Raw genomic sequence first — 24,071 nt, forward strand, 5'->3', positions numbered from 1 at the left:
AAAATAGCACCTTCGGTGGACGCGCCATTTTGCAGCGCGCGGGCGCGGTGCAAACAACAAACACCCACAAGTATGCATCCAACAAGATCAAACAATATATAAAAATTCACAAATAAATTGTACCATCCAAATACAATACATTGTTGACAACAATACTTCACACCAAATACAACACGTCCAACATACAACAATACAACATGGTTTTCAGACAATACAACACATAGTTTACAAACAAATACAATGAGGACATCCCTATCTCACTACTACCTCCGTCATTGCAAGTTGAAGATGAACCTGCTGTGAAAATCAAGTCCAATGAAGTTCGGATTGGACCAATTACAAGGGCTCGTGCGAAGCTACTTAAACAACAGGTGAACTTGTTTCTAAACGGTACTTTGATTGATGAGAACTTTATACTGCCTAAGTCCTATTACTTATGTATCATCAGGTATCAAGAGGAGACGAGCATCGCACGAGGAGTAGAGGAGCAGCTGGACGTGAAGACGGACGTCAAGATGGACGTGAAGCTGGACATGGAGCTGGACATGAAGATATCTCATGGACGCGCGAGGGAGGAGCGGGAGGCATGCGCGAGAGGAGAAGAAGACGTCCAGGCCGGTCCAGCACCCGGTCCGACCGGCCGCCAGACCGGCCAACCCGGTCACTGGCCCGGTCGACCGGGCGCCAACCGGACGCAGCTTATCGTACCGGAAGAAAACCGGAAACCTCGCAACTATCCGATTGACGCCCGGTTGCCGCCCGGTTGACCGGACCCCTGACCGACCGACCCGGTTGCCGCCCGGTTGACCGGACCATAGACCGGCCCGCCCGGTCCACAGCCCGGTCGACCGGATTCCAGACCGGATTCGTCCGAGTCTGTCTCGACCAGATATATTCTGGGTCGGTTATTTTTGTATCTTTTCGACCTGGAGTCGTCCCGGACGCCTATAAAAGTGCCCAGGACGCCCCCCTAGCTGCTTTAGACCACGTTTAAGATAAACCCTTGTTCTTAGTTGTTTGCTTATGCAAAACTATTGAATCTTGATATTGTGTAGATCCTGAAAAAGTCTTGTGTGATCTGCTGTTCCATTGGGAATTAAACGGTTGCAACTTACCGCTTCGTGGTCGGCGGCTACGTGCGCAAGTGTGTGGAGTTGCGAATATCTTGCAGGGTTGAGAGCTGTTGCATTGGCGACAAGGACCAATCGAGAGATCTCGTTGCGTCATACAAGTTACCATCCACTACATCGTCGTGTTCCTCCGCTGCTATCACCCCGTGATCATCATCACCACCGTTGCTTACTGAGAAGGTCGGGCCACCCCTTCCATTCCAATTCCACCATTCTTCCATTAGATCTTTTTGAAACTCATCATGTGTGTCGTTGCACCGAATGGCATGGTATGAGGCAATGAATCGGGCAATCCTATGTACGGATCTCCTCACTTGCACGGGAACCCCCATCAAGTCGTAGTGGGTATGATCCACATCTTTTCCGCGATCATCCTCTATAATCATGTTGTGCATCTTTGTCATAGCCTTAGATTGCACTAATTTCAAGTTTTAGTTGCTTTTCGTAGTTGTTTTTGCGTATCTTTGTCTATCATCTAGTTGTTAGGGTTTGAGTCTCTACTTTCATCTAGTTTTAGTTGTTGTTACTCCGAGTCCACATAGCGTACAGTGTGCTTTTCCCAACCATAGCCACAGCCTATCGATATACGTGACTAGGAACTTCCCCAGAAGAGACTAGTTTTACCGCTCGTTGATGACCCACAAGTATAGGGGATCGCAACAGTCTTCGAGGGAAGTAAAACCCAATTTATTGATTCGACACAAGGGGAGACAAAGAACACTTGGAAGCCTTAACAACGGAGTTGTCAATTCAGTTGCACCTGGAAACAGACTTGCTCGCAAGAGTTTATCAGTAGTAACAGTTTTATAGCAGTAGCAGTAGTGAAATAACAGCAGCAGAGTAACAGAGACAGCAGTAGTGATTATAGTAAACAGCAGGATTAAAATACTGTAGGCACGGGGACGGATGACGGGCGTTGCATGGATGAGAGAAACTCATGTAACAATCATAGCAGGGCATTTGCAGATAATAATAAAACGGTGTCCAAGTACAAAGCAATCAATAGGCATGTGTTCCATATATAGTCGTGTGTGCTCGCAATGAGAAACTTGCACAACATCTTTTGTCCTACCAGCCGGTGGCAGCCGGGCCTCAAGGGAAACTACTGGATATTAAGGTACTCCTTTTAATAGAGTACCGGAGCAAAGCATTAACACTCCGTGAACACATGTGATCCTCACATCGCTACCATTCCCTCCGGTTGTCCCGATTTCTGTCACTTCGGGGCCATCGGTTCCGGACAGCGACATGTGTATACAACTTATAGATAAGACCATAAACAATGATTATCTTCATGAAACAATAACATGTTCAGATCTGAGATCATGGCACTCGGGCCCTAGTGACAAGCATTAAGCATAACAAGTTGCAACAATATCATCAAAGTACCAATAACGGACACTAGGCACTATGCCCTAACAATCTTATGCTATTACATGACCAATCTCATCCAATCCCTACCATCCCCTTCGGCCTACAGCGGGGGGATTACTCACACATGGATGGGGGAAACATGGCTGGTTGATGTAGAGGTGATGGCGGTGATGGCGGCGATGATCTCCTCCAATTCCCCGTCCCGGCGGAGTGCCAGAACGGAGACTTCTGGCTCCCGCGACGGAGTTTCGCGATGTGGCGGCGTTACGGAGGGTTTCGGCGACTTCGACTTCTCCTCCGGTGTTTTTAGGTCGAGGCGAATAAGTAGTCCGAAAGAGGGCGTCGGAGGCCGGCCGAGGGGGCCACACCACGGGGCCGCGCGGCCCCCCGGGCCGCGCCGCCCCATGGTGTGGGGCCCTCGGGCCTCCACTTCAATTGCCCTTACGGCTCCGTTAGTTTCCTGAGAAAATAGGGCCTTCGCATAAATTCCGAGGTTTTTCCCGAAAGTTGGATTTCTGCACAAAAACGAGACACTGTGAGCAGTTCTGCTGAAAACAGCGTTAGTCCGTGTTAGTTGCATCCAAAATACACAAATTAGAGGCAAAACAATAGCAAAAGTGTTCGGAAAGTAGATACGTTTTGGACGTATCAACTCCCCCCAACCTTAGCTTATTTCTAGAGGACAAGAAATTAAGTTAAAAACAGACCGATAAAAGAACTTTCACGAACACATTTGCTCATATGATGTATATATTCTCATGGTATGGCTAATACTTAAGCAGTTCATAATGAGATACATGCAAATAAGATCATCTAACAGCTATGTCAATCATGGAGAAGCACCAACAATTAATAATAAGCATCATGAATCATGTATATAAGCAGAATTGTAATGTTCATAAGAGAGCATGATAAAGTGGTATCTCGCTTGCCTGTATTTGGTTGGCAAAACATAAATGCCCGGGCACCTCTGGAGTTCATAGAAAGACTAGAAGTAGTGATTGTCAAAAGGTAAATGCATCAAAGTTATACCACAATCAATCATATTTTGAGACAAGCATATTATACTAAGAATGACAGTTGTGCTCTCAAGATAGTGCTCAAAGAAATAATGGAGACACAACATAAAAGTAAAAGATTGACCCTTCGCAGAGGGAAGCAGGGATTAACATGCGCTAGAGCTTTTTATTTTTATAAAGACAGGAGTAAAATTATTTTGAGAGGTGTTTGTTGTTGTCAACGAATGGTAATGGGTACACTAACTACCTCGCCAACCGGACTTTCAAGAGCGGCTCCCATGAATTATTGCATATTTATTTGGCACTCCTTCCAACCTTTCTTTCACAAACCATGGCTAACCGAATCCTCGGGTGCCTGCCAACAATCTCATACCATGAAGGAGTGCCTTTTTATTTTAGTTTTACTATGATGATGACACTCCCCCCAACCTTTGCTTACACAAGCCATGGCTAACCGAATCCTTCGGGTGCCGTCCAACAATCACAAACCATGGAGGAGTGTCTAATTAAGTTAATTAATTCGGGACTGGGAATCCCATTGCCAGCTCTTTTTGCAAAATTATTGGATAAGCGGATGTGCCACTAGTCCATATGAGAGTCCGTCAAAAGTAAATGACAAGGTTGAAAGCTAAACACCACATACTTCCTCATGAGCTATGAAACATAAACACAAATTGAGAAGCATTTTGAAGGTTTTAAAGGTAGCGCATGAGAATTTACTTGGAATGGTTTGAAATGCCATGCATAGGTATTTATGGTGGACACGCTGGAGTAACTTGGTTTTCATGTGGTTGGAAGCACGAGCAGTGTTCCCGCTCAGTACAAGTGAAGGCTAGCAATAGACTAGGGAGCGACAAATCAAGAGAGCAGTAACTGTCATAATCATGCTTGCGGCAAAATAAATTAACGGAGGCATAAAAGTGATACAAGAACTCTGAAGCAATATAGATCATCGAGGCTTAATTGACTTTTTTGTTCAGTCATATGCATGCGTGAGCATGTGCCAAGTCGATATAAATGAATTATTCAGAGGAGGATACCACAATGCCATACTTACTTATGAATAAAACAATGCAAACAAACATACATGACATGCTACTCATATTAATAAATTGGAGCTAAACATGAGAGATCATGAACTACTAGACTTTCTCAAATAACATATACCTCACATGAACCAACTAAGCATGCTCACATGGATGAGTATATGTACAAAAATGAAAACAAATAGAGTTCATACCAGCCTCTCACCACAATCAGATTGTCGTAGATCGTCATTATTGCCTTTTCACTTGTGCAGCTTGGATAATATGAAATGAAAACCACGCTCCAGCCACCGAAGACCATTGAACTCAAAAAGAACTTTACAAACCAGAGAAGAACAGCAAATATTTTTGGTGTTTTCAAATTGCAAATAAGAACAAGAGGAAACAAACAAACAAAGCAAAATCTTTTTGGGTTTTCTTATAGCAAACTAGCAATAGCAAATAAAGTGAAACAAATGCAAGAAACCAAAGCAAACAAATGGTGAAGAGAAACAACAGAAATATTTTTGGTCTTTTTGTGTTTTGGGAAGGAAACAAAACAAAAACAAGAAATAGCGAACTAAAAGAAACACAGAAAAGCAGGATGACAGAAATCTGCCAAAACCTGACAGCAGTACAGAAATCGATTTTTACAAAAATCTTACGTTGCTCAGATCGAAAAGTGTTCAACTAATGAAAGTTAGATAACAACCTGGGGAACCTGCACAAAAATTTGCAGCTTAAAATGACGTTCTGGCTATTTTTGACGATTTTTACAGTAACGTTCCAGAATCTGTTTTCAGGCAGCACTTCCCCAAATATCATCTTCCTCTCATTAGAAAACCACTCAAACGAACAAAACAAGTATGTGCAAGTATCCAGCAATCATAATATGCAAAGATTGAGTGATGCCGGTATACCTCCCCCCAAGCTTAGGCTTTTGGCCTAAGTGGAGTTCAATCCCATCGATCCCATGAAGTAGTGTCTCCGTAATATGAAGAAGATGGGTCGTATTCCGGGTATGTGCTAGAAGAAGCACCCGGATATGTGACGGTGTGGTCGTAGGAGGTCCCGACATCCTCGGAGTCATGTTGCTGGTGGAATTCTTGTATCTTCATATGTTCATCCACCTCCTCCTTGGTGCACGACCATGATTGCCTGTCAATACTTAACAAACCAGGTTGGGGAAGAGGGATTTCCTTCTCCTCCCGTCGAGAAAACAACATTCTATACACCATATTATCTAAAGTAGAGTCAGTGGTAACAAAATGATGACTCTTCATAGCAGTAATATCGAGTCTCCTAGGGGCCAATGGCACATCATTAGGATCAAGAGGAAGATTAAGATATGTTAAAACACGCAATGCGATAGTTCCTCCAAAAATAGGCCCCCTGGTAGTCGCGGCGAGCAATAAGAGCACCGAGGTGATAGGAGGTTTGACCAGTAAGTGCAATATGCAAGAAAGCAAGATGGTAACTAGAGATATTACTAGTGTTCTCCCTACCAAGAATGCTAGTAGCAATGTAGTATGCGAAATACTTAATGGCGGGAAGTTGGATGTTCCTTATCTTGCCCCGCCGGATGGTGCGACAATCATCCTCGGTGATCCTCGGTAGAGCTCCAGCAAGTCCCGGGGTTGTCATCAATCCTACTTGCTGTACCTACAGGGGCAATGTCCAAAGCACAACAAAAATCCTTCAACGGCATAGTCACGGTCTTACCATAGATTCTGAATGCAACCGTTGGCTCATATTGTTTGTTGTCGAATCGGAAACTCTCGACAAAGATCTTGGTGAGCATGTGGTATTGCTCCCTTTCATCGCTCATATAGGTGGTTAACCCTGCCCTGTTGACAAGGGTCAAGAAATCCTCCAAGTATCCACTGCATTCCTTAGAAAATCATAACATGGAAAAGTAGAAGCATTAGGGGGACCGTGGTCCTCTTCGGGCGAAGCTCGGCGCGAGGATGTCTTCATTGTATGATTGCCTAATCCGGGTGGCGGCCCTAGAAGGCCTCCCGGTGCTGGTTGTCCCCTTCTTGAACAACTCTCCAAAGCTAAACTTCTTCATAGCTTCTCTGAAATTTTCAACAAATGACATAAAAATTTGATTTGGTGACATATAATTGAGGGAAACTACAATAGGAACTTGCTAGAGTACTAATCATGCATCAAAACTAGTTTCTACCACTTAGAACAAGCATGCAAGCTCACTAATCATGTTACCTACAGCAGCAAAATATTCAAGATATACTCAACCAAACGAAATTCTACTTGGATGGGTGGAGGAGTCACATACCAAAGAGCAAATGTGCCAAATTTCAGATGTAAATCTGGGCTGAGTAAAGAGATCGAAAAATCTGGAGTTCTGGAGCAAAAACGCGAGTGAGAGGAACTTGGTACGAGTTTTTTCGGGAGAGAGACTGTTCTGGGCGAAAGAGATGACAAAGTGGGGCAGAGGGGGTCCCACACCACATGGTGGCGCGGCCACCTCCTTGGCCGCGCCGGCCAGTGGTGTGGCGCCCTCGGTGCCCCACAGGTCATCCTCTGGTACTCCCAGTGCCTCGTCGAAAAATAGGACCAACGGTATAATTTTCGCGAATTTTTGAAAACTTTGAAAAACGCACATTTCTGGGTATTTAGTTTATTATTACTGGCCAGGAAAAATTTTGAAATCTTCGAATAACTCAAGAACTTTGCAAATTAAAAGTGCTACAGCAACTAGAGCAAGTGGAGGAAGAAAGAGATGTTGTTTACCCTCTCCATGCATATAAAAAGTATCCGTTAACAAGGTTGATCAAGTCTTGTCACCAAATAACTTTTTCATAGCATAAGAAGAAATAAACCTCAAATCAATCATGTTACCTTGAATTGTATTGATATGGATCCAATCACGAGAGTGTGATATTCTTCCTTAGGCTCATATATAGGACAATCAATAGTTCCCACTTTGATAGTTCTCACATTAAAAATAGTATTAACTCCACATGCCTTCTCAATCCTCTTGGGAAAATAAACGGTATGCTCCCTATCATCAACATTGAAAGTAACCTTTCCTTTATTGCAATCAATAACAGCCCCTGCGGTGTTAAGAAAAGGTCTCCCAAGAATAATAGACATATTATCATCTTCAGGCATTTCCAACACAACAAAATCAGTTAATATCAAGCAGTTAGTAGTAACTTGAACAGGAACATTCTCACATATACCAACAGGAATAGCAGTAGATTTATCAGCCATTTGCAAAGATATATCAGTAGGTATCAACTTATCTAGGTAAAGTCTCTTATAAAGAGAAAAAGGCATAACACTAACACCGGCTCCCAAGTCACATAGAGCAGTTTTAACATAATTATTCTTAATAGAACAAGGAATAGTAGGTATACCTGGGTCACCCAACTTCTTTGGAATTTTGCCATTGAAAGAGTAATTAGCAAGCATAGTGGAAATTTCCTCATTGGGGATTTTCCTTTTGTTAGTAACAATATCTTTCATATACTTTGAATAAGGAGGCAATTTAATGGCATCACCAAAGGGATTTGCAAGAATAAAGGTTTCATCCATTCGCAAAATTTATTATAGTGTTCTTCTTCCTTTGATTTTAGTTTCTTAGCAGGAAAAGGCATTTGCTTTTGCACCCAAGGTTCTCTTTCATTACCATGTTTCTCAAAGCAATAAAATCTTCTTTAGTATACTTTTTATTTTTAGCATGCTTCTCGTGTTCTTCTTCAGCCTCTTCTTTATCGGGAGTATCATTCTTATCATTATCTTTATCATTATCATGTTCATTACCACTTTCGGTTTCAGCATCAGAAATAGAAATACTATTAGGATCATTAGCAGGTTCAGAGGATTCTACAACATTTTTATGTTTCTTCTTCTTTTTCTTCCTAGAATGAGCACTAGGTTCAATGCGTTGAGAATCTTGTTCAACTCTTTTGGGATGCCCTTCAGGATATAGAGGATCCTGGGTAGAGACACCACCTCTAGTTGTTACTTCATAAGCATGTTTCTCTTTAGAATTATTCCCTAACAAGTCATTTTGCACTTTAGTGAGTTGATCAATTTGAGTTTGAATCATTTGAAAATGTTTAACAAGCATCTTAACATCATTGGAGGTTCTCTCCACAATATCATGCAATTCACTAATAGCTTGAGAATTTTCCATTAAATGATTCTCTACTCTCATATTAAAATTTTCTTGCTTAACAATATAATTATCAAACTCATCTAAGCATTGTGCAGGAGGTTTCGAATACGGAATATCTTCCCTAGTAAAGCGTTGAAGGGAGTTTACCTCAATCATGGACGAAGGGGGAATTATCTCACATATATCTTCAATAGGAGGTAGATTCTTCACATCTTCAGATTTAATACCTTTCTCCTTGAGAGACTTCTTGGCTTCCCTCATATCTTCATCATTCAATTTAATTAAACCCCTCTTCTTCACTATTGGCGTTGGAGTTGGTTCAGGCGTATTCCAATCATCATAATTCCGGCCTATTTTAGCCAATAATTCTTCAGCGTCGTGGAGTTCTTTTCCTGAAAACACAACCAGCACAACTATCCAGGTATGCCCTAGAATCAATGGTTAGTCCACTATAAAATATATCAAGTAATTCATGCTTTTCTAAATCATGGTCAGGCAAAGCTCTAATAAGAGAGCAAAATCTCGCCCAAGCCTCGTGCAATTTCTCTTCATCTCCTGATCAAAACTATAAACTCTCTGCAAAGCGACATGTTGAGCACTAGCAGGAAAATATTTCCGAAAGAAAACAGCAAGCAATTCTTTTGGACTTTTAATAGAACTAGGTGGCAAATTATTATACCAAGTTTTAGCGTCATCCTTCAATGAGAATGGAAATATTTTAGCAACAAAGTAAGTACGCTTCTTAACGGCATCCGAAAACAAGCTACTCAAAGTAGAGAACTCAGTCATGTGGTCAACAGCAGTTTCTTTTTCAGTACCACAGAAAGGTGTTTTCTCAACAATAGCTATATGAGATAGATCAAGAGAAAAATCATAATCTTTATCCCTAATGTTTATAGGAGATGTGGCAAATTTAGGATCAGGAGACAGTTTATATCTAATAGTATGTTCTGCAAGCAACTTTTTAATTTTTCTTGCATCAGTAGTAGCATTGCATTTTTCAATAAAATCATCATCAAGCTCCACATAATCTTCCTCAGGATCATCACTAAAATAACCAAGTTCAGGTGAACTAACAGGTGTAGTAGCATTAGGAGTTTCAGTATTTTCAATTTGTCTAGACCTAGCAATTGTAGCATCTAGAAAGGATCCCAATGAACCACTATCATCAAGCACAAAGCAGAAACATTATCAATATTATGAGAGTGTTCAGATTCAGCAGATGTACCCACATGCGAAGCATGTGGCGGTGAAACAAGTTTATCAATCACAGATGGTGAATCAAGTGTAGCGGAGGTACTCAGAATTGTACCTTTTCTTGTAGTGGATGGTAATATGGCGATCTTAGTATCGCGAGGTTTACCCATGATGGAGAATTTGCAGCGAACAATATTAATCCAAGTGAACTTCCAAATAAAGCTATGCTCCCCGGCAACAGCGCCAGAAAATAGTCTTGATGACCCACAAGTATAGGGGATCGCAACAGTCTTCGAGGGAAGTAAAACCCAATTTATTGATTCGACACAAGGGGAGACAAAGAACACTTGGAAGCCTTAACAACGGAGTTGTCAATTCAGTTGCACTGAAACAGACTTGCTCGCAAGAGTTTATCGCAGTAACAGCTTTATAGCAGTAGCAGTAGTGAAATAACAAAGGAGTAATGTAGACATCGGTAGTGATTATAGTAAACAGCAGGATTAAAATACGTAGGCACGGGGACGGATGACGGGCGTTGCATGGATGAGAGAAACTCATGTAACAATCATAGCAGGGCATTTGCAGATAATAATAAAACGGTGTCCAAGTACAAAGCAATCAATAGGCATGTGTTCCATATATAGTCGTGCGTGCTCGCAATGAGAAACTTGCACAACATCTTTTGTCCTACCAGCCGGTGGCAGCCGGGCCTCAAGGGAAACTATCGGATATTAAGGTACTCCTTTTAATAGAGTACCGGAGCAAAGCATTAACACTCCGTGAACACATGTGATCCTCACATCGCTACCATTCCCTCCGGTTGTCCCGATTGGCCACTTCGGGGCCATCGGTTCCGGACAGCGACATGTGTATACAACTTATAGATAAGACCATAAACAATGATTATCTTCATGAAACAATAACATGTTCAGATCTGAGATCATGGCACTCGGGCCCTAGTGACAAGCATTAAGCTTAACAAGTTGCAACAATATCATCAAAGTACCAATAACGGACACTAGGCACTATGCCCTAACAATCTTATGCTATTACATGACCAATCTCATCCAATCCCTACCATCCCCTTCGGCCTACAGCGGGGGGATTACTCACACATGGATGGGGGAAACATGGCTGGTTGATGTAGAGGTGATGGCGGTGATGGCGGCGATGATCTCCTCCAATTCCCCGTCCCGGCGGAGTGCCTGAAGGGAGACTTCGGGCTCCCGCGACGGAGTTTCGCGATGTGGCGGCGTTACGGAGGGTTTCGGCGACTTCGACTTCTCCTCTCGGTGTTTTTAGGTCGAGGCGAATAAGTAGTCCGAAAGAGGGCGTCGGAGGCCGGCCGAGGGGGCCACACCACAGGGCCGCGCGGGCCCCCCCTGGGCCGCGCCGCCCCATGGTGTGGGGCCCTCGGGCCTCCACTTCAATTGCCCTTCTGGCTCCGTTAGTTTCCTGAGAAAATAGGGCCTTCTGCATAAATTCCGAGGTTTTTCCCGAAAGTTGGATTTCTGCACAAAAACGAGACACCAGAGCAGTTCTGCTGAAAACAGCGTTAGTCCGTGTTAGTTGCATCCAAAATACACAAATTAGAGGCAAAACAATAGCAAAAGTGTTCGGGAAAGTAGATACGTTTTGGACGTATCACTCGTCAGGCTGCTCATTAGGGTTTGGTGCTTTGCATATTTTGTTGGCCGTGTTATCAAGGAGTTGAGTCATAAAATCAAAAAAAAATTGAAAATTGAAAAGAAGCAAAAAGAGCTACATAGCTGCGTGTGTTACAACAAGAAAAATCCAAAAAGAAAAAGTGAAGTGCTAGTTGATCAAGTGAAGGACTAAGTTTACTTTGCTGCATCCGTAGTTGAGCAATCTTGTGCCTGTCTCGTTGAGCTTAGCTAGCGTCTCTCGTGTTCTTTGCAACCTTTCCCACATATAATTGCATTGCCCCATTATATCGCCCTGTGTGAGTATCATTGGTTATCTACGGTCAGCGCTAGAGCTTGTTATTGGTGCAAATAGGTAGCCTACCTACAGCCCCACATATATCCTGCTTTGCCGTGTGATTTGTTCTTATACCCTTGATATTCGCTTCGCTACATCCGTGCACTAGTTGTTACTACAAGTGGTAAGCAACACTAATTTACTTTGGAACGGTAAGATCTCCTTTTCTTATCAGTTTTTGAGTGAGTTGTGAGAGTACCACCATATATTTTTGATTTAGTGCACTAACCTACTAACCATGTCTGCTAGTGATGAGAAAATTGTTAACCAGGAGAACAAGAACTCCGCGGATTTGATGATATGGAGGGAGTATGAGGCTCTTCGTAATAAGATGCGACGTGAATTCCGCGCTCAGGATGATGAGCTTAAAGGGACGGTCCAAGAGATCTCCCAAAAGCTGGATGCTACAAGTGCGACCGTCACAAGGATGCAAGATCAAACGACGGATATACAACGCAGTCTTACTGACTTGCGCTTACTTGTTGAGAATTTGACCGCACGACAACAACAAGACGATGATGAAGATCTTGAGCTTCAATGACGCACACAATGCTCGTGGTGCGCCTCGTGGTGATCGTGCTCGCGGTTGGGTTCCACTTGGCCTCAATGGTCGTGGACATGATGAGGAAGATGGATTGGGTAAGCCCAAATTCTCTATACCCAAGTTTGAAGGAGGTGCTGATGTTGAAGAATACCTCACTTGGGAGCTCAAGATTGAGAAGCTATGGAATCTACATCCGCACTACACTGAAGATAGGAAGATCAAGCTTGCTTCTTCTGAATTTGATGGCTATGCATTGCGTTGGTGGGATGCTTTTGTTCGTAATCGAGACGAGGATGGTGAGCAACCTATACGTACATGGCGTGCCATGAAGGAGGCGATGACTTCTCGCTTTGTGCCTACAAATTACTTGCGGAATATATATGATAAGCTGACTCTATTGAGACAAGGTGTGAAGACTGTTGATGAATACTACATGGAGATGGAGATGCTTTTGCAGCGTGGCCGTGTCCGTGAGTCTCTTGAGATGACAATGCAGCGTTTTCTGAATGGTTTGAAGTATGATATCAAAGGCATTGTTCGTCACTACAGCTACACCAATATGAATCAATTGTTACATCATGCAAGAGAAGCTGAATCACAGTTGGCTGACGAAGCAAAGATCAAAGGACGAGCTACAGGAGCTGGGCGTTTCACACCCCGCGCGGCCCCATCTACGGCGCCGGCGCCTTCGACGCGCTCCGCCCCTACTCTACTCCGCCTAGTAAGTCGGTCTCCAATGTGTAACACAAAGAAGTCCGAATCTGCTGCAAGTACGAGTAGCTCTAATGTGTCTACTGCGCGTAACCGTGATATGGTTTGTCACACATGTGGTGGCAAAGGTCACTTCAAGAGAGATTGTCCTAACCGTAAAGTCATGATTATCAATGACGACAATGAGTATGAGACTGGAGATGATGTTGATCCTAATGCTCCAGAAGATGATGACTATGACACTGATGGTGAAGATGCATATCCGTCTGATGCTCGCACCATTGTTGTGTCGCAGCGTGCCCTTAATGTGTTGCCTAGTGCATCTACTCAGCGCTGCAATTTGTTCCAAACAAAAGCTTTAGTTGGTCCTTACAAGGCTTGCAAGGTCATTATTGATGGCGGGAGTTGCCGCAATTTAGCAAGCAAGGAGTTGTGTACCAAGCTGAAGTTGAAGTATCTACCGCACCCGCATCCATACTATATTCAGTGGTTGAGCGACAATGGTGAGATGAAGGTAAACCACATGGTGCGTGTTGAATTTGCTATTGGACCGTATAAGGATTGCATTGATTTTGATGTGGTTCCTATGACGGTGTGTCACTTATTATTGGATCGGCCTTGGCTTTATGACCGTTCTGTGCAACACAATGGCCGTGCCAATACATATCACTTGGAGTTCAAGGGCAAGAAAATTAACTTACAGCCTATGACACCACAGTAAATTGTCAATGAGTCTCGTCAGAAAGTTGAAGTGAACTTGGAGGATGCATCTTTAGATAGGCGAGAGAATTGTAATGTTGTGAGTGATATAACGAAAAGTGAGAGAGTGAATTCCCTAGTCTCATTAGCCACCAAAGAAGACATGAGAGAATTTAGTGAGGATCCTACAGCCATGCCTCTTGTGCTTTTGTACAGGGGTACGGTTTTGGTTTCTAACGACATGACACCTCTTCCTCTTGGTGTTTCTAATGTTTTGCAGGAATTTGGCGACGTGTTTCCGGATGAGGTACCCGCAGGACTTCCACCATTGCGAGGTATTGAGCATCAAATCGACTTGATCCCCGGAGCTTCGCTACCCAATCGGGCACCATATAGAACGAACCCCGAAGAAACGAAGGAGATACAGAAGCAAGTACAAGCGCTACTCGACAAAGGTTATATCTGCATAAGCCTTAGTCCTTGTGTTGTTCCTGTTATTCTAGTTCCTAAGAAAGATGGTACATGGCGTATGTGCGTAGATTGTAGAGCTATAAACAATATCACTATTCGATATCGTCACCCTATTCCCCGTTTAGAGGATATGCTAGATGAATTGAGTGGTGTCTTTGTGTTCTCTAAAATTGATTTGCGTAGTGGTTATCATCAAATTAGGATGAAAGAAGGGGATGAGTGGAAAACAACCTTTAAAACAAAATTTGGTTTATATGAGTGGTTAGTAATGCCTTTTGGTTTAACTAATGCACCTAGCACTTTCATGAGACTGATGAACCATGTTTTGCGTGATTTTATTGGCAAGTTTGTGGTTGTGTATTTTGATGACATATTAATCTACAGCCGCAATGAATCGGATCATACTATACATATTCGACATGTTTTGCAAGTGTTGCGTGATAATAAACTCTATGGTAATCTTGAGAAGTGCACATTTTGCAAAGATAAGGTCATATTTCTGGGTTATGTTGTCTCTAAGCATGGAGTAGAAGTAAATGTGTCTAGAATTGAAGCTATTCAAAATTGGCCTACTCCCATGAATGTGAGTCAAGTAAGAAGTTTTCATGGTCTAGCTGGGTTTTATAGAAGATTTGTGCCCAACTTTAGTACTATTGCTGCACATTTGAATGACTTGACTAAAAAGGGTGTTATTTTTGAGTGGGGCGCAGCCCAAGATCATGCTTTTGATGAACTGAAACGATTGTTAACTTCTGCACCGTTGCTTGCACTTCCTGATTTCACTAAGCAATTTGAGATTGAATGTGATGCTAGTGGTATTGGAATTGGTGGTGTGTTGATGCAAGAGGGTCGCCCAATTGCATATTTTTCTGAGAAACTATCTGGTGCTAAGTTGAACTATCCTATATATGATAAAGAATTGTATGCTTTAATTAGAGTTCTTGAGGTTTGGCAACATTATTTGTGGCCAAAAGAATTTATCATACATTCTGATCATGAAGCTTTGAAATACCTGAAAGCTCAGTCTAATTTGCATAAGCGTCTTGCTAAGTGGGTTGAGTTCATTGAGTCTTTTCCATACATTATTAAACATAAGAAGGGAAAAGATAATATTGTTGCTGATGCTCTATCTAGGAAGAATATGCTATTAACTCAACTTGATGTTAAAATTCCTGGATTAGAAGTACTATGTGATTTATATGCTACTGATCATGATTTTGCTGAACCATATCGCTTATGTGCTCTTGGTAAAGCATGGGAAAAATATCACATACATGATGGGTTCTTGTTTAGAGCTAACAAACTATGTGTTCCAGAATCGTCTGTGCGTTTGCTCTTATTGCAGGAATCACATGCTGGAGGTTTGATGGGTCACTTTGGGCGTGAGAAGACGCTACTCATGCTAGCTGACCACTTTTATTGGCCAAAGATGAGGCGGGACGTGGACAGGTATGTGAAGAGGTGCATTACTTGCAACAAGTCCAACTCCAAGCTGAAGCCTCACGGTTTGTATACTCCTTTACCGGCACCTACTACACCTTGGGAGGATATTAGTATGGATTTTGTGTTGGGTTTTCCGCGTACTAAGAGAGGCCATGATTCTATATTTGTGGTAGTGGACAGATTTTCTAAGATGTCACACTTTATTGCCTGCCACAAAAGCGACGATGCGTCGCATGTTGCTAACCTGTTTTTCAGGGAGATTGTTCGACTTCATGGAGTTCCGAAGACTATTGTTTCTGATCGTGACGTGAAGTTTATGAGCTACTTCTGGAAGACGCTGTGGGGAAAGCTAGGGACAAAGTCATTGCTCGCACTACTTGTCATCCCCAAACTGATGGTCAAACTGAGATGGTGAATAGAACATTGTCACAACTATTGAGATCCATGATCAAGAAGAACCTGAAGGAGTGGGAAGATTGTTTGCCGCATGTAGAGTTTGCTTATAACAGGGCGGTACATTCTACCACGGAGCTGTGTCCTTTTGAGGTGGTGTATGGTTTCAAACCCATTACTCCACTTGACTTGTTGCCTTTGCCCATACATGAAAGAGTTAATATGGAGGCATCCAAGATGGCAGATTTTGTGCGTAAGATCCATGTGAAGACTAAAGAGTTGATAGAGAAGAAAGGCAAGAGCAATGCTGCAAGGATGAATAAGAAGCGCAAAGAGATGTTGTTCAAGCCTGGTGATATGGTCTGGGTACATTTTCGCAAGGATAGGTTCCCGAAGCTGCGGAAGTCTAAGTTGAAGCCTCGTGGTGCTGGTCCTTACAAAGTGCTTGCCAAGATCAATGATAATGCATACTCGATAGATCTTCCAGTTGATGAGTTTGGTGTCAGTAATTCTTTCAATGTTGCTGATTTGACACCATATGACGGAGAAGACCTTGGAGCGTCGGGGTCGACGCCTTTTGAAGGGGGGGGGGAGATGATGAGGACATCCCTATCTCACTACTACCTCCGTCATTGCAAGTTGAAGATGAACCTGCTGTGAAGCTCAAGTCCAATGAAGTTCGGATTGGACCAATTACAAGGGCTCGTGCGAAGCTACTTAAACAACAGGTGAACTTGTTTCTAAACGGTACTTTGATTGATGAGAACTTTATACTGCCTAAGTCCTATTACTTATGTATCATCAGGTATCAAGAGGAGACGAGCATCGCACGAGGAGTAGAGGAGCAGCTGGACGTGAAGACGGACGTCAAGATGGACATGAAGCTGGACATGGAGCTGGACATGAAGATATCTCATGGACGCGCGAGGGAGGAGCGGGAGGCATGCGCGAGAGGAGAAGAAGACGTCCAGGCCGGTCCAGCACCCGGTCCGACCGGCCGCCAGACCGGCCAACCCGGTCACTGGCCCGGTCGACCGGGCGCCAACCGGATGCAGCTTATCGTACCGGAAGAAAACCGGAAACCTCGCAACTATCCGGTTGACGCCCGGTTGCCGCCCGGTTGACCGGACCCCTGACCGGCCGACCCGGTTGCCGCCCGGTTGACCGGACCACAGACCGGCCCGCCCGGTCGACAGCCCGGTCGACCGGATTCCAGACCGGATTCGTCCGAGTCTGTCTCGACCAGATCTATTCTGGGTCGGTTATTTTTGTATCTTTTCGACCTGGAGTCGTCCCGGATGCCTATATAAGTGCCCAGGACGCCCCCCTAGCTGCTTTAGACCACGTTTAAGATAAACCCTAGTTCTTAGTTGTTTGCTTATGCAAAACTATTGAATCCCTACACCATATTGCTTGATATTGTGTAGATCCTGAAAAAGTCTTGTGTGATCTGCTATTCCATTGGGAATTAGGCGGTTGCAACTTACCGCTTCGTGGTCGGCGGCTACATGCGCAAGTGTGTGGAGTTGCGAATATCTTGCAGGGTTGAGAGCTGTTGCATTAGCGACAGGGACCAATCGAGAGATCTCGATGCGTCATACAAGTTACCATCCACTACATCGTCGTGTTCCTCCGCTGCTATCACCCCGTGATCATCATCACCACCGTTGCTTACTGAGAAGGTCGGGCCACCCCTTCCATTCCAATTCCACCATTCTTCCATTAGATCTTTTTGAAGCTCATCATGTGTGTCGTTGCACCGAATGGCATGGTATGAGGCAATGAATCGGGCAATCCTATGTGCAGATCTCCTCACTTGCACGGGAACCCCCATCAAGTCGTAGTGGGTATGATCCACATCTTTTCCGCGATCATCCTCTATAATCATGTTGTGCATGATTACACACGCGGTCATGATATACCAAAGGCATTCTTGATCCCAAAATCTAGCCGGTCCTCTAACAATGGCAAATTGGGCTTGCAAAATCCCAAATGCTCTCTCTGCATCTTTCCTAGCCGCCGCTTGTGCATTGTGGAATTGGGTTTGCTTCTTACCTCTTGGTTGAATAATTGGCTTCACAAATGTTTGCCACCTTGGATATATGCCGTCGGCGAGGAAGTAGCCATAGTTGTACTTGTGGCCATTTGCTTCAAACTCCACCAATGGACCTTCCCGCATTGCAAGTCTTGTCATTAGTGGTGACCGTTGAAGAACATTGATGTCATTGCAAGATCCGGGCATTCCAAAGAAAGCATGCCATATCCAAGTCTCTTGGTCGGCCACCGCTTCAAGTACTATGGTGGCATCTTTCTTGTAGCCTTTGAATTGTCCATGCCATGCCGCTGGACAATTCTTCCAACTCCAATGCATGCAATCAATAGAACCAAGCATACCGGGAAACCCCCGGTTGGCGTTGATCTCTAAAAGTCTTGCCGCGTCTTGAGCATTGGGGGCTCTCAAGTATGTGGAGCCAAAGACATTGACAATTGCAATGACAAAGCGCTTCACACACAAGATAGAAGTGCTCTCTCCCATGGCCAAATGATCATCAATAAGATCCGCTGGTATACCATATGCCAACATACGCAAGGCGGCGGTCACCTTTTGATATGTGCTATGACCAAGTTCTCCGGCGGCATTCCTCCATTGCTCAAAGAAGCGATCATATTTGGTGACCTCCGTTGCAATGTGCTTGAACAAGTTGAGACTCATCCGGAAACGCCGCCGAAAATTGCTTTCGGGGAAAATCGGATTCTCATTGAAATGCGACCGCATCAACTTCTCATGCCCTTCAATCCTTCTCCACAACTTCTATCTACCGAACACCGATCCACCAAATTTTGGCCTCTTAACGGCGCGGTATGCTAATAGTATCGATATGTTCTCCTCTTCTTCTTGGTCGAACTCGTCATCCGATGAATCATATGATGAACTCTACAAACATATGTATAAAATTACTTCACTATGAACTATTGTAGATAATAGGCGACAATGGAGGCCGGCCGGAGGAGGTTCATACCTTGCGAGCAAATGGACGAGCACCATGGGCGCGCCATGTTGCTAGCAAGCTCGAGGACGACGAGGACGACATGGCGACGCCTGCGCGGAGGAGAACGCGACGGCGGCGCGCCGCGGAGAAGGAGTGCCGAGCACAACCTGTCGCTGGCGGCGGCGCGAGCGGCACAGTGCGGCGGAGCGCCCGCTGCTGCCAGGAGGAGGTGCGGGCGACGCGGATCTACGGCGTGGCGGCGCGCAGAAGCGGGGGCGGCCGCGGAATCGACCGGCGGCGGCTGGATTTCGCGCCGGCGGTAGGTGGGGAAATGAGGGCGCGGACGCGGGGGGGGGGGAGGAATTTTCCAACCGTTGGCTTTTCGCGCTTGGACGAGCGTTGCCGCGCTGTAGCCGACGCGCCAGATATGCCGCTCCCTTTTGTGCAAAACGCCGCGCGCCCTAAAAATTTTACAGCGCCGCGCCGTTTACCGCGCCTGCTGGAGCGCCGCATTCCCTCCCGCGCGCGCTATATCGGACGTTTTTATGCCGCGCGGCCTATATAGCGCGTCTGTTGGAGATGCTCTAAGTGACTGGGAAGATGGTATCACTCAAATTTTCCGGATGGTGAGGACAAGTCCCTCCAATCAAACGGCCACAAATTTGAGTGATGGGAACATAATTTTCACTCAAGTATTTCCTTAACATCAGCATCAAGAAAAGGGTAATCTGTGTAGCCAACAACAGGATCAGGGGTGTAAAAGGTGCTCCTGTCATACTTGTTCAAAGACGCGTTCTTCCTGAACCTCTCAGCTAGGCAGGTCAGGGTTTGCCAAGAAGAGCCGCCCATACGCGACCAGGTCGGCGTAGCCGTCGGCGATGGCCTTGTCCCCTTCTTCTCTGTCATACCCTCCATTCACCATGAAAGTGCCCTTGAACGCCTTTCTGAATGGTAGCAGGCGGTATGGGATCATCAATTTGCCATCGTTTTCGTTCACGCACATCCGAGGCTCGACCACGTGGCAGTACAGGATCCCGATCCCGTTCATGATGCATATCATGTGCAGCGCGAGCGCCTCTGGGTCAGAGTCGACGCAATCCATGTAGTCGGCAAATGGGGAGAGCCGCACGCCGAGGCGATCTGCACCGATCTCAGCAGCCACGGCCACAATGACCTCTGCAGCGAAGAGACAGCGGTTCTCCAGGCTGCCGCCATACTCGTCGGTGCGGTCGTTGACGCCATCCTTCATGAACTGGTCAATCAGATACCCGTTGGCTGCATGGATCTCCACACCGTCAAATCCTTCCAAGATAATAGATTGCGAGTATTTTAGAGACATGTTTGCAGCATCAGTGCAGTGTTGTTATAGTGTGTGATATCATAACATCGAGGATCTTGTTACCGGCTTTTATCGCGTTTTTGGCGGCAATGCGGAATTCGTTCACGATGTCGGGTATTTCAACTGTTTTTAGACTTCGAGGCGCCGCAAACTCCACGATACTGCCATCATGGATAACTTGAGGTGTGACTTTCTTATCCGTGCTTGAGATCGGAGCTTGCCCATTAGGTTGGAACTCTGCAACATAATTGTGAATGGATCGATTAAATGAAAGTCTCAACACTTTCAACAATCAGTGAAGTGAAACTATGAAATGTTAGCAAAACTACAAGCGAGGACTAGGCACGCACCAGGTGGGGAAACACGGCCATGGTGCCATATCTGGCAGAAGAAGGCGGCCCCTTTCGCGTGCACGGCGTCAACCACTGGCTTCCAAGCCTCAACCTGCTCCTGGCTCCACAGGCCAGGCATGTGTGGGTAACCCCGCGAGGTCTCGGACACGGCGTTGGCCTCCGCAATGAGGAGGACGCCCTGCGCCGCCCTCTGGTCGTAATACAGAACGTTGTGCGGCTGGGGAAGGCTCCCGTACGACCTGCACCGGCCCAGTGGCGCTAGAACAACTCTGTGATACGCAGCCGCAACATGCGAAAAACAAGTGCAAGAGATTGTAAAACATGATCAAATATCATGTACTCCTGAAGATTAATGACTCTAAAGGAACATAAGCATCGAATTTGGAAAAATGGAAATTTTATTTACGATGGAATATTGGAACAGGATATAGAAACGATAAATAGTTATCTGACCTGTTCGTCAGGTTGAATTCACCCATCTTGTGTGCCGACAGGAGAGGAGTCGCCTCCATGGCTTAGCTGCCTTTCCAGCAGCAAGGCCTTCTAAAGTAGTTGCGGCTACTGCTTCTTCCTTCTGGATCTGGAGTATTTATTTGTAGTCGACTATGGGAGCGAGGACAAGGAATTAATCGAGGCTGCGTCATAGACCTTCCACATGTGCAATTTGCATCGAAGTGGAGTAGACTGGTATAACAAAGAAAATGACTTGTCTGGCTGCAAATTGATATTCGTAATATGGATAGCTTAGATTGCCTAAATACCCCCTCACTGAGAGACGCAGATTGTGATGGATGTAGTGGAAACTTTCTGTGACAATGTATCTGAGTCAGTCGATGTCGCCGGCTAGATATTAACTGGTCATTCCCATGATAATATCATCCAGACCATGGCGTATATATAGTTTGTGTATTTGCTCAAACCATAGTTGTGTGTTGCACAAAACTACGTGCTGGAAAAAATTTAGTGACTCTTGACATATTCAGGACAATATTGGAATGATCAAGTTAGCTGTTACCACGAATTTGCGGCGTACAAGCATCTCCAGCTGATACCCTAGACAGCACCGCATCTGCAAAAATAGCAAACACGCATGAAAAAAACATGCTCCAACCGATCCAGCAAACTGAAGTGCAAAATCAGTACCTCGCACGGCAAATTTCTGGTCGATGGGAGGCGCTGCATCCAGCAACCGCTGCCTTGACTCCTCCCTCCCGCGCTGCCACGGAGCTTTCCAGCCCCGATTTGGCGATTTCGTCATCCCGCTGCGCTGTCTCGGCCGCTGCCGACTTACCCTGCCCCCCCGACGCGCGCCCGAGAGAGAGAGAGCGCCGACAGCGCCGCCCTCGAGCAGGCGGTCGTAGGACCTGACCCGCCGGCAGCGCAGGCCGCTGTCCTCTTCCTCGCCTGCGCCGGCATACATCGCGACCGCCGGGCCGCCATACTCAGGCGCTGCCCCCTGCCGATTTTCTGGGGCCTGCTGCTGACTGAGAAGAGTCGGAGAGATGAGAGGATGTCGAAGTAGTCCTTTGAGAAGGAGGAAACGGTATCTCCTCCTCGCGTCGCCCCCTCCTGGCGACCGGGGAGGCGAAACCCTAACGCGCGCCGCCGCCACCCCCCCTCCCCTCCTTTCTCCCGTCTCCGCCGCTCCCAGAGGCGCTGCCGGGCTAAGCCCGCAACGCCGGTGAAGGGGGCGGTGGGGATCTTAGCTCTCGGCTCCTCCCGCGGTGGCTAGGTGGAGGATCTCCGCGGCGGGCTCGCCATGACCTTGGAGGTGGCGCGACGGGCTCTCTTCTCCAACGGCCGGCCTCTGGCTCGGCGGATGGCGCGGAAGAGCTGGTCTAGCGGCTCCCTCGGTGGGGGCTCGGGACTGCGAGGCGACGGCCTTGCTCGGTGAGGCGCCACCGGCTTCGACGGCGAGCGGTGGACGCAGATGCAGTCCGGCATCTCGGCCGCGTGGGCGGCGAGGTTCCGGCGGACGACGGTAGTGGCGCGGGGCTGCTCCGGTGGCTGGCGGCGCCAGATCAGAAGTATCCTCTCAACTGCACTTAGGTGCTTCCCACCACGCTGGATCTGGAACTCGTGGGCCTTGGGCCGCCGGTTCCATGGCTGGAGGTGGTGCTGGTGGCTGGAAGTGGAGTCCGGGAGAAATCCCTTTGCCGGTCCCGGCTGCGACGGTGGCGACGCCCGAGTGGCGCCGTTTTCCTCCTTGGTGGCGACGTCGAGGTACTCCCTTCCCTTCACCCCACCCCTGTTGCGCTCCCGGGGTGAAAACCCTAACTCGATCTGTTGCGCGGCAGCGGCGCCACGGGCATCGTGTCCTCCTTGTAGGCGTTGATGTTGGGACCTTTCGGGGTGTGCGGATGTTGCCTTCGTGCAGTTGGGTGGTGGCGGTGTTGCTCCGCGACACTGTTCTTCTACATCAACGACCAAGTCCGCGGCTTCGGCTCTGCGTGGGTGAACCCTTGGCAGGCGACATGGCTTCGCAAGGTGATCTCGGGCTGCGAGTATTGGGGCTCTGTTCTTGCCCTAGGTTTAGGCTTGGTTCCTGCTATGTGCTCTGCTCAAGGGGAGCATTTCCATTGCCGGCGGTTCGGCGTCCTTTCGAGCCAGGACGAGGGGGTAGGGACCCTCTCCGACAATGGAGGAGTACTGCCAGGCGACAGATAGATCAGGGGGCAAGCGGGTCTCCGCTGCTTCGCTTTCGATGCTTCTACCTCGCTTCACCTCCGTCGCTCACGGGTGCTTCGTTTTCGCTTGAGGACATCGAGGACTTCAGCTGGGTTTCTTGTTTTTGTGTTTGCTATAGTTTTGGTTGTTGTAAGCTGTTCTCAGCATTCTTGTATCATCAGCCGTTTGGGCTTTATTAATTTAAAGCTGGGCACTTTGTGCCTTATGTTTAAAAAAGAGATGAGAGGATGTGCAGGAGGCGGCGATTTGGTCGATGCGGTGGTGTTACATGCGATTTGGAGCTGATAAAATGAAAAGGGGATTTATTTTTCTCTCGGATTTTGTTTAATATAATTATTTTTTAAAACTGAATATTTATCGTATCTTTTTTTGGCGAAATACCTTGTATTACTCAAAAACATCAGGAATTACAAACTCTATGGCACATACTCGCTAAACCCTCTGGACCAGAGGCGAGCCATAATGCCGTACGAGCATTTGTTCTAGCAAAATTTGCCATGAAATGACAATTAGTGTTCTAAAATCTCTTAACATGAGTAATACA

General features: G+C 46.0%; 1 protein-coding gene and 1 pseudogene across 1 annotated transcript in view; both read right to left on the reverse strand.

Moving 5' to 3' along the window:
- LOC127326156 (ALA-interacting subunit 3) overlaps window positions 1-24,071 on the reverse strand; it is a 57,193-nt gene that overhangs the window by 24,290 nt on the left and 8,832 nt on the right. The window lies entirely within an intron of this gene.
- On the reverse strand, window positions 19,733-22,347 carry LOC127326146 (12-oxophytodienoate reductase 1-like; annotated as a pseudogene).

The sequence above is a fragment of the Lolium perenne genome, chromosome 1 (genome assembly GCF_019359855.2).
Source record: "Lolium perenne isolate Kyuss_39 chromosome 1, Kyuss_2.0, whole genome shotgun sequence".
Lineage (NCBI taxonomy): Eukaryota > Viridiplantae > Streptophyta > Magnoliopsida > Poales > Poaceae > Lolium > Lolium perenne.